We start from the raw sequence: 12,741 nt of genomic DNA, 5'->3' as shown, positions 1-12,741 counted from the left end.
CATTTTCTTTACCCCTTCATCTGTTGATGGACACTCAGGATCCCTCCAAGATTTAGCTATTATGAATTGTGCTGCTGTAAACATGGTCATGCATGTACCACTATAATATAATGTCTTGACCTCTTTTGGGAAGATATCGAGAAGGTCTGGATCAAATGGAGTTTCTAGTTTTAATTTTTGAGGAGTGTGAGTTGTTCTGTAACCACCCCCCAGCATGTTCTAACCAAAGGAGCTAACATTTAGAAATTGTTTACTCTTTGGAAAGATTGCTACATTCTTTGTCAAAGTAAAAAGATTGTCGGAAAAATGGCTGAAGTGATTTAGATGAGAGTTACTAACTGTTTCAAAATGTCACCTTTTTTCTACTTTTATAGACTTAAGCAAAATACTGAGACAGGATAGAGTAGGGTGATAGTGGTGAATGTGGTGGTCGTGGTGGTGTGTGTTTTCCTGAAAGATTACTTTAAATTGGAGGTAAAGGTAAACATTCCAAAGACAGTAGTTTTGTGTTTCTCCATCGGTCAGTAATATGGTTGTTTCTGGCCTCTTGCAGTGCAACTCCAAACATAAAAAAAAATCAAGTTAGACTCGCCATTCATTCCAAAGTAAAACTGACTTTCAGATCATTATCAAAACAAAAACTCAGTAAAAAAAACTTCTGAACCATGAAATAACTAACTCCCTGGTGATATCGCCTACAGTCAGGCAATTCTGCCATTCATTCTGGATAAAGGAAAATGTTCCCATAGAAGCCTGTGTCAGGCTCTCTGCTCTCTCACCTCCTTTCTTTTTGGATCAGTAGTGCAATATCCAGGGCAGTTTCTAGATATCAGTAAAGCCAGGAAGACCCCTCTTCCAATGTTTGTGGTTATTGTTATTAAAGCAGTCATAATCGCTTTTAAATACTGAGGACTGTGCTGTAGCAATGTATGGCGTGAAGGATGTATTAAAAAGAGGAGCACAGGAAATATGTTTCTGTTATTTACCTTGTAGGGGTGGAAGATGGGGTTTGAACCTCAAGCATCTAGCAGAATCACTTTCTCCTGTCAGGCCAGGCTTATGAGTTTCTGTCCAGCAATGAGTATTTAGCTAGTACACGAAGCATGCAAACAAGTTCATCCTTTTCAGTTTGGATTCCCTGCACCATAAGAACAACTTTGCAAGTGACTTACTGCAGGGGAAGAAATGCCCCCGTCACCCAGCTCTATAAAGAAAGCACAATCAGAAAATGCACAATGGAGCGGGCTACTACTTCCTGCAAGCCCTGACTTAATGTCATCAGTTGCTATATTTTATTAGTATATCTACTTGTTTTGAAGCTTCAGAAAAACCAAAGACTGTTTTACATGTGATTTCACAATAACCCACACAAAGACAGAGCTTTAAATAAACACTATAGTGTTGTCGGTGTTTATGAATCTCTCAATCCCCCCTCTGTATATACATCTTTCCTCCCTAACTATGAAGTATATTACTTCAGAAGAAATATACCATTTGTAATTATTTAATTCATAAAGTACTCATCTCAGTGCTAGAAACCTTACAGACATATGACTGATTTATTTGCTTCAAACTTTTAGGCCATTTGTATAATTATAATGCTATAAAACTTTTATATCCCAGGTGTAAATTCATGCAAAAATATTTGTAAAACACTAACATCAGCTAGTTTATGGAGTACTTAATATTTTCTACAAATAAGTACAATTATCATTTCCATTTCACAGACAAGAAAATCAAGGCTCAACAGATGGCTTGAGCTTGTACACATAGGAAGTGACAGAAATTGGAGTTTAATACAGTTCCATCTGATTCTGAGCTGTTTACCACTACATTATTCTTTCTCTCATATCTATACACTTAATATGAGCCTTGTTATACTCAAATTTCTATTCTCCAACTTTAAGATTTTATAATTTAAAAAGGGGGTGAGTAGGGCCGGGAATTTAGCTCAGTAGCACCACACCTGCCTCTCAAGCACAAGGTCCTGAGGTTGATCCCTGGTACCAAAAATGGGGGGAGTTGTTTTAAGAAATGATTTATTATGGGGAAGGAGAGATATGGCTGTCAGTTGTCCTTGATCCCTCAAACTTATCTGTTCACCTTTGAGGGCTGAAGTATTTTCTTTCTTCGTACTATCTGCACTTTCAAGGAAAAGAAAATCATCTCATCATTGATGTCAGAGTAAACCAAGACAGATTAGGTTGCAGATTTTTCAGAATGATCTAGATCCTAGCAAATACCAATTATTTTTATCAGACTAAAGAGTCAGGTTATCCACTGTTATCCTTCTCAGAATCAAATCAAATACTAAAGTTGCATGTAGAACTGCAAGCTGTGCCTGATAATATTTTCTCCTTTTTCCTGCACTCTGGATATTTATTTAAAGATCCGGTTGAGCAACAGTAGCCTCAGAAAATCTGTGAGAGATGGGGATAGTAGTAGAGCCCCTGCAATACTAGCTTGGCTCTTTTTCCCCAGTGTCTTTCTGCTGTCTATCCCAGGATCTGGCTCTCCCTTCACAGTAAGTCCGCCTTCTCAAGAATTCTCTCTTCTTTGTACCATCTCCCAAGTCTCCTAGAATTTTAGCCCACTAAACTGGTTATTAGTTAGTAAAAATGCAGACTATCATTGCCTATCCATGAGTAATGCTACTAAGTTAACATGTTACACAACCCGACTATGACTTACTATGAACTTGGGGTCATGCTTGACCCAAAGCTTCTCTTTTTAGGTTGGAGGAGCATACTCTCTACAGTAGAAGTACCATACTACTATGGTCTAAAAGCCTGAGGATTAAACTTAGAAATAGCGAAAAATATTTCTCAGAAAGGATTACTGTTTGGTGGTTATGCAAATGACTGGGATTGATGAATAGGTGAAATGGAAAATCCACATAAAACTCAAATCTCCTCACCCTAGTCTATACTTTAGTTTAGTGTTCCCCCTTTAAAGAATATATGCTATAGTGAATATTTTGAAAACATCCTTTTCTCCCCTCCTTTTGATGTCACAATAGATCTAAGACTATAGTATAATCATGAATAAAAATATTTATTCTTGGTTTAATAGATTTAGATTAATAAATTATATTCTTACAAGAAACTACTGAAGCAGTATAAATTGCTAGTCTTCCACTGCATCTGAAAGTCTTTGTCAGAACAAGCTGTTAGAACATGTTCAGAGATGCGATCATGGGAACATATAACAGGATAAATTGACTGTGGGAGAAGGCTGGTATTAGTCACTCAGGTTGGTGGCAGGACAAGGTAAAGGGCTGCAGAGAAGACTGACAACTCAGATGAAACAGCACTCTGCTTTGGTTGGGGTGAGCACTTGTTTCCTAATGAATTTATGAATTTTCTTAGATTATGACACTAAATCTGCAAAAGCAAAGAAAGAAGCTTAGTATATAATTTATTTATTTAAAAAGTAATATGCAATTGTAAAAATGAGATTTAAAGAGTTTCTTTATTGTGGGTATAATCCTTTAGGATTACTAGTTTTCCACATAGAAAATAATAATTGGATAAAATATGAAACTATGGACAAATGAATACTGAATATGACAAGTATCAAATTCTAATTTTCTGAATACATGACACATTTGTTATGCAACTGCCCTGGTGATCTAAAAATATCTAGTCTAGGGTAAATTCTTTCTAGACAACCATTCAATTTGTATATATCCAATGATAACCAAGATAACTTGCTACCTAGAAAGCTATTTTATTTACTCAGCATTTTGGCAATAAGGCTTGTGCTAACAAATATTTTATCACCAGTCTCCCTTGACCTCCCAAGGCTTCCCAGGTGACTGTGGATAGACTGTGAGTTTTAAAAAAAAAAAAGGTGAATTGGAAATAATCCTATCTACCCACAGAAGGCAAAGGTCAGTCTGAGGCTGAAGGTGTTTTCATGCAGAGATGAATATTCAAAAATAGCAATATTAGCCAGGCATGGTGGTGCATGCCTATAATCCCAGTACTCGGGAGGCTGAGGCAGGAGGATCACTGTGAGTTCAAGACCAGCCTGGGCTACATAGTGAGTTCCAGGTCAGTCTCAACTACATAGTGAGATCCTGTCTCAAAAAGAAAACAAAAAAATAAACAAAAATAGCAATATTTTCTCTCTGGAATAGAGTTAGTAGAAGTAGCTAAATGTGAAAGTGGCTGTTCTTAAATAAAATCAAATCCTTACCCCAAGATTATGGATGTATATAATCACAAGAGGACATATTCAGAATACAAAGTGAAAATAACTTTTTGGTGGCACTGGACATTACATCCAAAGTCTTCACACTGAGACACGTTCACAGACCCCTTTCTTTTTTTTTCTTTTTTCAGTTTTGTGAGATAGGGTCTCACTATGTAGTTGAGACTGACCTGGAACTCACTGTGTAGCCCAGGCTGGTCTTGAACTCACAGCGATCCTCCTTCCTCAGCCTCCAGAGTGTTGGGAGTACAGGCATTTGCCACCATGCCCGGATCATTTTTTATTTTGAAACAGGGTCTCACCAAGTTGCTGAGTTGCTCTGGTTGGGCTCAGACTTGTGATTTTCCTGCCTCAGCCTCCAGAGTGCGAGTATAGGTGTCTATCACCACAGCCCACCACATAAAGGTCTTCTGCTACCAGTTCTCTATCTCACTTCATAGCCTTGTTTGATCTAACAGAATGGGTTCCTAAACTTGCTGTTTGGCATCAGTCTATACCAAATATTGCCTATTATTTGTACAAAGTATTATGATTTTTTCTACATTATGTAAAACATAACAAGCCCAAAAGAACCCTGGAAGGTTTTTTAAATCTATGTTACACCTAACATCTTGGCCCAATTTCATATTTTTGGACAAAAATTCTTACCAAATATACAGATCTATCTGAATATTTCTGGGATTTTATATTGTGTCTGTAGTATTTTTTTTTTAATTCCCAGAAAAGAAGATTCTGAAAAGCAGTGGTTCATCTCACAGACCTCATTATTCTGTCCTCACAATGTGCATCACAATGAAATGACTGAGTAAGGACTTTGAATACAAGTAAATATAGAAGCTCTATGTAAATATGCTTGTCAAATCAGGAGAAAGAAAGAAGCTCAGAGGAATTGTTTATGCTTTCTTTCATCTGAAGTGCCATTTTCTCTGTACATCAGATAGCATATTGATTTTAGCATTACTTCAGTTCTCAATTTTCCATAAACCATAAAAACCTTAATGACTTCTCCAAAGCTCAAGTGAGAAACAATCAATTAATTTTCCCAGTAGTTCAACTCTGTCAAAATTAAAGTACTGTTTTAATGAATTTTTTTCAGATGTTTAGGCTCTACATGATAGCAGTTTAATGCCAAAAAATCTCTCTTTTATTATTGCAAGAAGAGTTTAAGTGTACGCCAATTAAATAGCGAGTTCAAATATTTTAACCTTTGTTGTAGACATGAAAATGTAAGACACTATACAGTATTTTTCTAGAGTTTGACTTCATCCTGAGCCCACAGCAGCTTTGGACAGAACTTCTGCAGAATCCTCCATAATAAAATGATCAAACACATCAGCATTATTCATATGAAACCATTCCTCCATATTGACCAAAAATAAAAGGCTTGATGTCTTACCTAAAATTCTCATGGTTAATGCTGCCTCTTGAAAGGTGGTATTTGTTAAAAGACCACATTAACAATTCCCAGAGGGGAAAAAAGGATAGGAAACTAACATTTGCACAGTAGTGACCCACAGCACATTAGCATGCGTTTAGGTATCAGAGAGCAGAGATTACAATCAGGACAGGTGCAATTTGGGCTTGGAGGAGAGGAGGTAAGAAATGCTGCGTCTTGAAGTGACAGTGTGGAAGCCTCCAGGGAGAAGGAGAACAAGTAGCAGTGATGGAAAAGAGTGATGAGAAGGGTCTGAATTGGAAAAGGCCATGGGCTGCATCAAAGTAAAAAGTATTTCAGATTGCTCTGAATATGACAAAGACCAAAAACACTAGAATATTAATTAGAACTATGAATTGAATTAAAAATAAACTAAATCATAAGCAGGTAGGATACTCTAATTTTTTTTTAGTAGAATATGCACTATACTTGTCAAAGTGAAAGTTCGGCCAAGTTGCTTGTGGTGAGAAAACCTATTTTGTTTGGGGAATAACAGAATCCATTCCAAGTCCAAGAAGACTCCTTTGTGACATTTCTTTTAGGGGGTAGTCAGATTTTTTTGTACTGTCTTTTACTTTTGATATCCTGCTTTCTTTTTTTCACTTAAATTATAATGTAAAATTTACTTAATGACAGTGAATGTAGAAAGTTATCTTGAAGCTTATTTGCTTACAATTTTCCCTTTTTACAAGACTGGCTCAATCACTGTCCTTCCATGAGGAGAAGGAACTTTCGTACAACCATTAAATAGACTAATTCACCACCTGACCCCATTTTCTGTTAAATTTCAAGGTTATGAGAACCAAGATCTGTCATGTAAAGGTACAAGATCCCAATGATGAATGTAACTGTACTGTATACCTAAAATATACCAATACACTCAATGAGAGGAAAAATTTCAAGGTTAATGAAAATAGGTACATTTTTTGGTGCTCATCTGGTCTCTTATTTCTTAAAAATTTGCATCGATTCTATTTTCTACCTGTTGTCATTTCTAGGTATTTCTATAGTGTGGATCTTTTGTGATCTCCCAGAAAGCCAACTGCGAAGTGCACTGCTAGGAAACCTCTGGAATCAAGCCCTGAGACTTCCTCACTTGAAAAAAGCAGGTTGATATTTCTTCTTAGAATCTGATATGCTTTATGATTTCTAGGGTGGCTATTCCCATTCTGAAGTGAATGCAGTTATCCCCCTTCATTTCAAGCCCTATCTAAAGCTTAGACAACTGCGTGGGTGGGCAAATAGAAGGGCTTATTATCATTCAGGACATAAATAAAAATCAAGAAGCAACACAGTCACCAAGTACAAGAAAGAATATCGCATCATAAATCTTGTAAGTTAGTCTCCATTTACATAACTAGTAGCAAATATCACTTGTAGGGCTTAAATAATGTAAATACAAACTAGGAGCGACTCTATCCATGGATCTTAATGAAACATCGTATATAATAAGTATGGAATAAAAAGGCTCATTGAGCAGATTTTAAAAAGTCAAAGAGAATATAAACAAATGCTCATACACAAGTAATACATATGTGTCAGGCACTTCGTGTTCATTGCTGACACTGAATTTTGAAGGTTGTAAAAATAAATAAGCTTACAAACCCCTAAGGGACATTTAAAAAAAATCTTCTGGTACATCAGGCAGAAACTGATCTGAGGCTGGTGTTCCTGAGGATTTCAATAGATTGCCTGGTCTGGGCCCCACAGCCAGCATGGAAATGAATCTTGCTTAGTGATAAGTTAAAGGGGAAATAGATTTGTCTTCACAAAATGCTTTGTTCATACTCTTTGCTGAGACTCCCTGTAATTATGATATAATCTATTTGTTTCACTCCAGATGTTCACTCACTGTTATTTTGAAGTAGGCAAGTGAACATTATTGGGTATTTCTTATACACGACACTAACAAAATTCTAGAAAAACACATCATTTGGCAATGTGTATCTTGGCAGAAGCAAGAATAAAACTCAAATTTCTCTAATTTCTTAGTCTATTTATAGTAGACTTGCTGATATATCAACTCCAGAGTAGTTTGAAAAAAATCTCAAATCTTCATTCTCAGATTTTTTAGAAAAAACAATATCTACTAAATTTTTACTTTAAAATGCAATATAGCCAGGTCGACACTTCAGTATATGACACGTCCCATACATGATAGCGATCCTTTGGGAGTATAATGGAGCTGAAAAATTCTATCACCTTGTAACACTGCAGTCGTTGTAAGAGTGCAACACAATGCATTAGTCATGTTTTGATGCTGGTATGAAGAAACCTACTGTGTGGCCAGATGTATAAAAATACAGCACATACAATTATATATAGACATAACACTGTATAATGATAATAAACCACTATGCTTTTGGCTCACCATCTTAGTTATTTTTATTATTTCAGTATGTTCCCCTTTTACTTTTAAAAATAAAGTTTATTGTATGATAGTATGTTATGCTAGCCACCAGCAGCCTCATATATCCCATGTTTACCAAGTCTGTTGATTACATAATTTTCTCTCATGCTTGTTTTAATCTTGTGTTGTTTTGCTCACCTTGGCCATTGGAGTAATAGGCTATACCATATGTATATGTACACACACACACACACACACACACACACACACGCCATTTAGCCTTGGTGTTTGTATAACTACTCAGTGATGTTCCCACATAATGAAACCAACTAATGATGCATTTCTCAAAATGAATCCACACTGTTAAGCAATATATTGTGGTACTGCTTTGTATGAAAAAATATAAAAATGCATAATAAGAGAAGAAAGAAACACAAATAACGCTATAGTCAGAAAGAACATGTAAGCTGTGTTTTACCCTCTAAAACAAAGTGTGATTCATACTATATATACATATTGCTTATTAATCTAAGAGGTCCTCCATCTTAATACTCACCATTATTTTATGCACCAAGCAAAAAAAAGAAATGAAGAGAGAGAAAGAATTCTGGCAATACCAAGACACAATGCTTACCTACTAAGAATTATTTTATACTTGTTGAAAGAAATCCTTTAGACTTTGTTTTTATCAACTACCTTGAGCTTACATAACTAAGTAAATTTAATTGGCTAAGTATTACTAAAACTTTTCACATTAAAACTTTAACACTTACAATTCTGAGTCTTTGATGGTTGTGGACTTTTTTAAACAATATCTTCTGTCTCCACCAGGGCATCATTGATGAAGTATTTCTTGAAAGAGCATCCTTCTAACATCTCTAAAATTATTCTGCAAGGTGATCTCCTTCATCTGTAAGTGTTACCATAAGTGCACCTAAAATTAAACAGAATATATTCTGATTTTAAATATTTAAAATATTGAAAACTAGGCCTATTAGAATTTATTATTTTTGCTGAATTTTATATCATGACAATTTACTGTTATCATTTAAATTTATGACATGGAGATTTACAATAGTCAACATAATATAAACAATTCATTATTATTGGACATTACAAGCTTTTCAATTTTTTGATATCATAAAAATGTGACAAACATCTTGGATCATAATCCCTAGGCCTACGTTACATCTTTGGTAATTTCCTTAGAAGAATGTCCCCAAAATAGCATAACTAGGTAAAATGATTAGGGTATTATGATTGTATTAATCTGTATAGCAATGAGTAGAATATGTGTGTGTAGATGGTTTTCTAAGCAGTTGCTTTCATTACTCTAAATCTTGCCACTTGACCATACACATTTTCCTTTTGCTTCTTTTATTTTTATTTATCACCTGCCAACATGATAAATAATTCCTCCTCCTGTTTTGTATTTATTCCTTAACTGATTCTATGAATTTCTACCAAGGAAGCTCTTAGTCATATGAGATGTAGCCAGCTACCTTAATTTTCCTTTGAAGTCACTTTCCTTAATCACTTCATTGCTCTAATTTTTTAAAGAGTCAAGGGACTAAACCTGAATCCATTATTAGTAACTTTTTCTCATGATGGCAAGAACTACCTATTTAATTTTCTTGATGAAATGCTTATTTATGTCTACTATTCTATTCAATGAGTAATTTTTGCTTTTCATGATCATTATTATCATCATCAATTTACTGCTCTTCATTCTGGCTTAAAAGGTTTCTTTTAGGAATACTGTCAGGCTTTTCTGAAATAAGTGAAATTTCCATAACAGTTATAGGTCCAGTATTCATGGTCCCTGGAGACTTATTTGGGAAATTAAAACTTTCTAATAAGAATGTAAACATTATGCACTACAAACATATGCTAATAAAAACTTTAACAAATCCCAATAAAAAACTTTTTTTAAAAATCACCCATATAGCAAGCAACCATTGGCATATACTACCTGTAAGGTGTAATGACTGATGCCTGTGACAATCCAAAACAGCTAAAGCCACATTCCTGACCCAATTATAATTATATTACGTAAAATTTATTGGATTTTCCCTGTGTGTCAGATCCAGGTCTAAATGCTTACATGCATTTATTCATCTAGTTCACACAACAATGTCATAAGGTTGGTTCTATTATTAGTCCCCCATTACAGACACAAAGACATAACCAGGGAGAAGGCCAAGATCACTTAGATGGAGAACTTGAGACTTGAATCTAGAAGATGTGACTTCAGAATTCACTTTGTTTACTGCTTACTTTTCTACAGATTTTAGAATAGATCAGATCTATATGTCTACAATAAAATATTATAAACAAGAAGATACAGAGCGCGAGGGATTGGGGAAATAAGAGAAATCAAGATACAAAGAAGAGATAGAGTAAGTATCTTTGGTAAAAATGAAATTTTGTTGGATAAAAAAAATGGGTGTTGAAGCACCCACTTCAATGATACTCTTTACAGCCCAACACCCGCTGAGTTCAAATTCTGGCTGCAGCACAGATAGTTGCAAGGCAACTTCTCTTAGCTTCAGGCATTCCACCTAGTTTAGTTCCAAAGAGCAGGGATGTAAAGATATGGAAGCACATAAGGTATTTAGGAAATGGAAGTAACAGTGTGAAGAGGGTTTATGGGGATTTGGGAAGCAGTTCAAGGAAAGAAGGAAGTAGGTAGGTGGAAAAACGGAGGGGAGAACACAAGGACACTATGTGGAAAACAATTGAGGCAGAGACAAATGAGTTATGAGGATTTAAGGGAGACTAACAGACAGCAGGAAAATTGCCTGATGTCTTATAGGGAACAACAAAGTTGACAGTGCCATTTGGGGTGAGGAGAGACTGAAGAAGTAAATCTGGGGTGTCTATTGGATCTGTGAAGCGAAAGACATTCAGGGCACAAACTGTGGCAATGTCATGAAAAGGAGAGATTCCAGAATTATTCCAAAGGTTGATTTGAAAGAATTTAGTAACCACCTGGGGATTTGGGACTGAGTCAAAATGTTCCTTATGTTTTCACCCCAGGGGCCTGAAATGATGATAATGCTGTTGGAGAGAAATCACAGTTAGTTTAGAAGTAAATCAGAATTGAAAACTTGGTTGTCAGCAGTACAGATGACTTTGTGAAAAAGTTTAAATGCAAAGAGAAAAGAGAATGGGGAGTTTGGGTTTCAATAATTATAAAGTTCTATTAGAAAGGCAAAGCTCATTTGGATTAACTCTCTCCTTTCTTTAGCAAAACCAAAAGTTAATTCTATCTTATGGAGTCTTGTTCTCATGTTTACCAGGCACCTTTATTCTTTTTTTTGTTTTTTTATCAAGTATTCCTTTGAGAATTTGAGGGAATTTTATTTTATTACCATCTGTGTGAGACCATACACACAAAAAAACTTTGCATTGAATTATAAGGAATTCAAAAACAATGATGAGTTCTTTTATTTTTAGAAGATCATGTATCCCTAGTCTACTCTGCATCATTTTTTAAGAAAACAAGGTAATAAATATTTTTTTCAGCTATAATTAACTACACATCAGATACTGTGATAACAAATTATATTAGCTCACTTAACTCACTCAACTCACTTAACTCAACAATAGCACCATGAAGATTCTACATTTACAACCATAAAGGAATACACAATTCAATCTGCCTAGGCTTACAGAGCTAGTAGGTGGTAGAATCAGAATTTAAACATAGATCTCCAAATTAGGGTTCTCCAGAGAAACAACCAATAGGATGGGCAGAGAGAGAGAGAGAGAGAGAGAGAGAGAGAGAGAGAGAGAGAGGGATTTATTGTAAAGGTTTTGATCATGTGATGATGGAGCCTGATAAGCTTCAAGCTCTGCAGGGTGACTTGATAAGCTAGAGAGCTAGAGACCCAGGATAGCTGACAGCTGTTTCCATTCTGAGTATAAAGGTCTGAGAACCAGGAGAGCTGGAGGTGTAGACCCAGCCTAAAGGCAATAGGCATTAAGACCCAGGAAAAGGAAATGCTTCAGTTGATGTCTTATGCTGGAAAAAGCACGTGGCAGGAGGAATTCTCTCTTACTGGCATGAGGACCAGACCTTGTTTTACTGAGGCATTTACATGACTGGGTGAGGGTCACCCATATTTGGGAGGGTAATCTGCTGTACTCTACTGTCTTAAGTGTTAATTTTTCCCCAAAAAATACCCTCACAGATACACCAGATAATTATTGACCAAATATCTGAGTGCTTGGTGACCCAGGCAAGTTGACATGTACATAGTATTAACTAACTTTGACTCCAACCATTGTGCCTTATACTGTCATTTTAAAAACACATTGTGATTTTTTTTCAGATATACATTCTTTTTGCTTTCACTTTTTGCCTTACTTAAATTATTCATGTTTTTCTCTTGCATTTTCCCTTTGCTCTCTTAAATTCTCTTACCTGAAGATTTTAAATGAAACAACTTGGCTCTACTCTGTTTGTTTTTTGTTTTTTTTCTCTAAGAAGATAAACTATCCAAGGAAATTTCTTTCATTTCAAATGTTCAGAGAGGATTTCCAGCTAAAAGTGAGTTAACAGAATCTAAAAGATTCCATGGGCACCCACTAGAAATGTATATTAGGTGTTAAAAGAGTTTTCAAATTCACTGCACACAATAGAAAATAAGTGGTGGCCTTTGGTAGCTTTACTGAAGCTTGTTTAGTGGGTAGCAGGGTGTCTTCATAAAGAGTCAATGCACGATTAAAAAAATAC

The sequence above is a fragment of the Fukomys damarensis genome, unplaced genomic scaffold (genome assembly GCF_012274545.1).
Source record: "Fukomys damarensis isolate Sample0158 unplaced genomic scaffold, DMR_v1.0_HiC HiC_scaffold_15, whole genome shotgun sequence".
In the NCBI taxonomy this organism is placed as follows: domain Eukaryota; kingdom Metazoa; phylum Chordata; class Mammalia; order Rodentia; family Bathyergidae; genus Fukomys; species Fukomys damarensis.
This window is presented reverse-complemented; position numbering follows the sequence as displayed.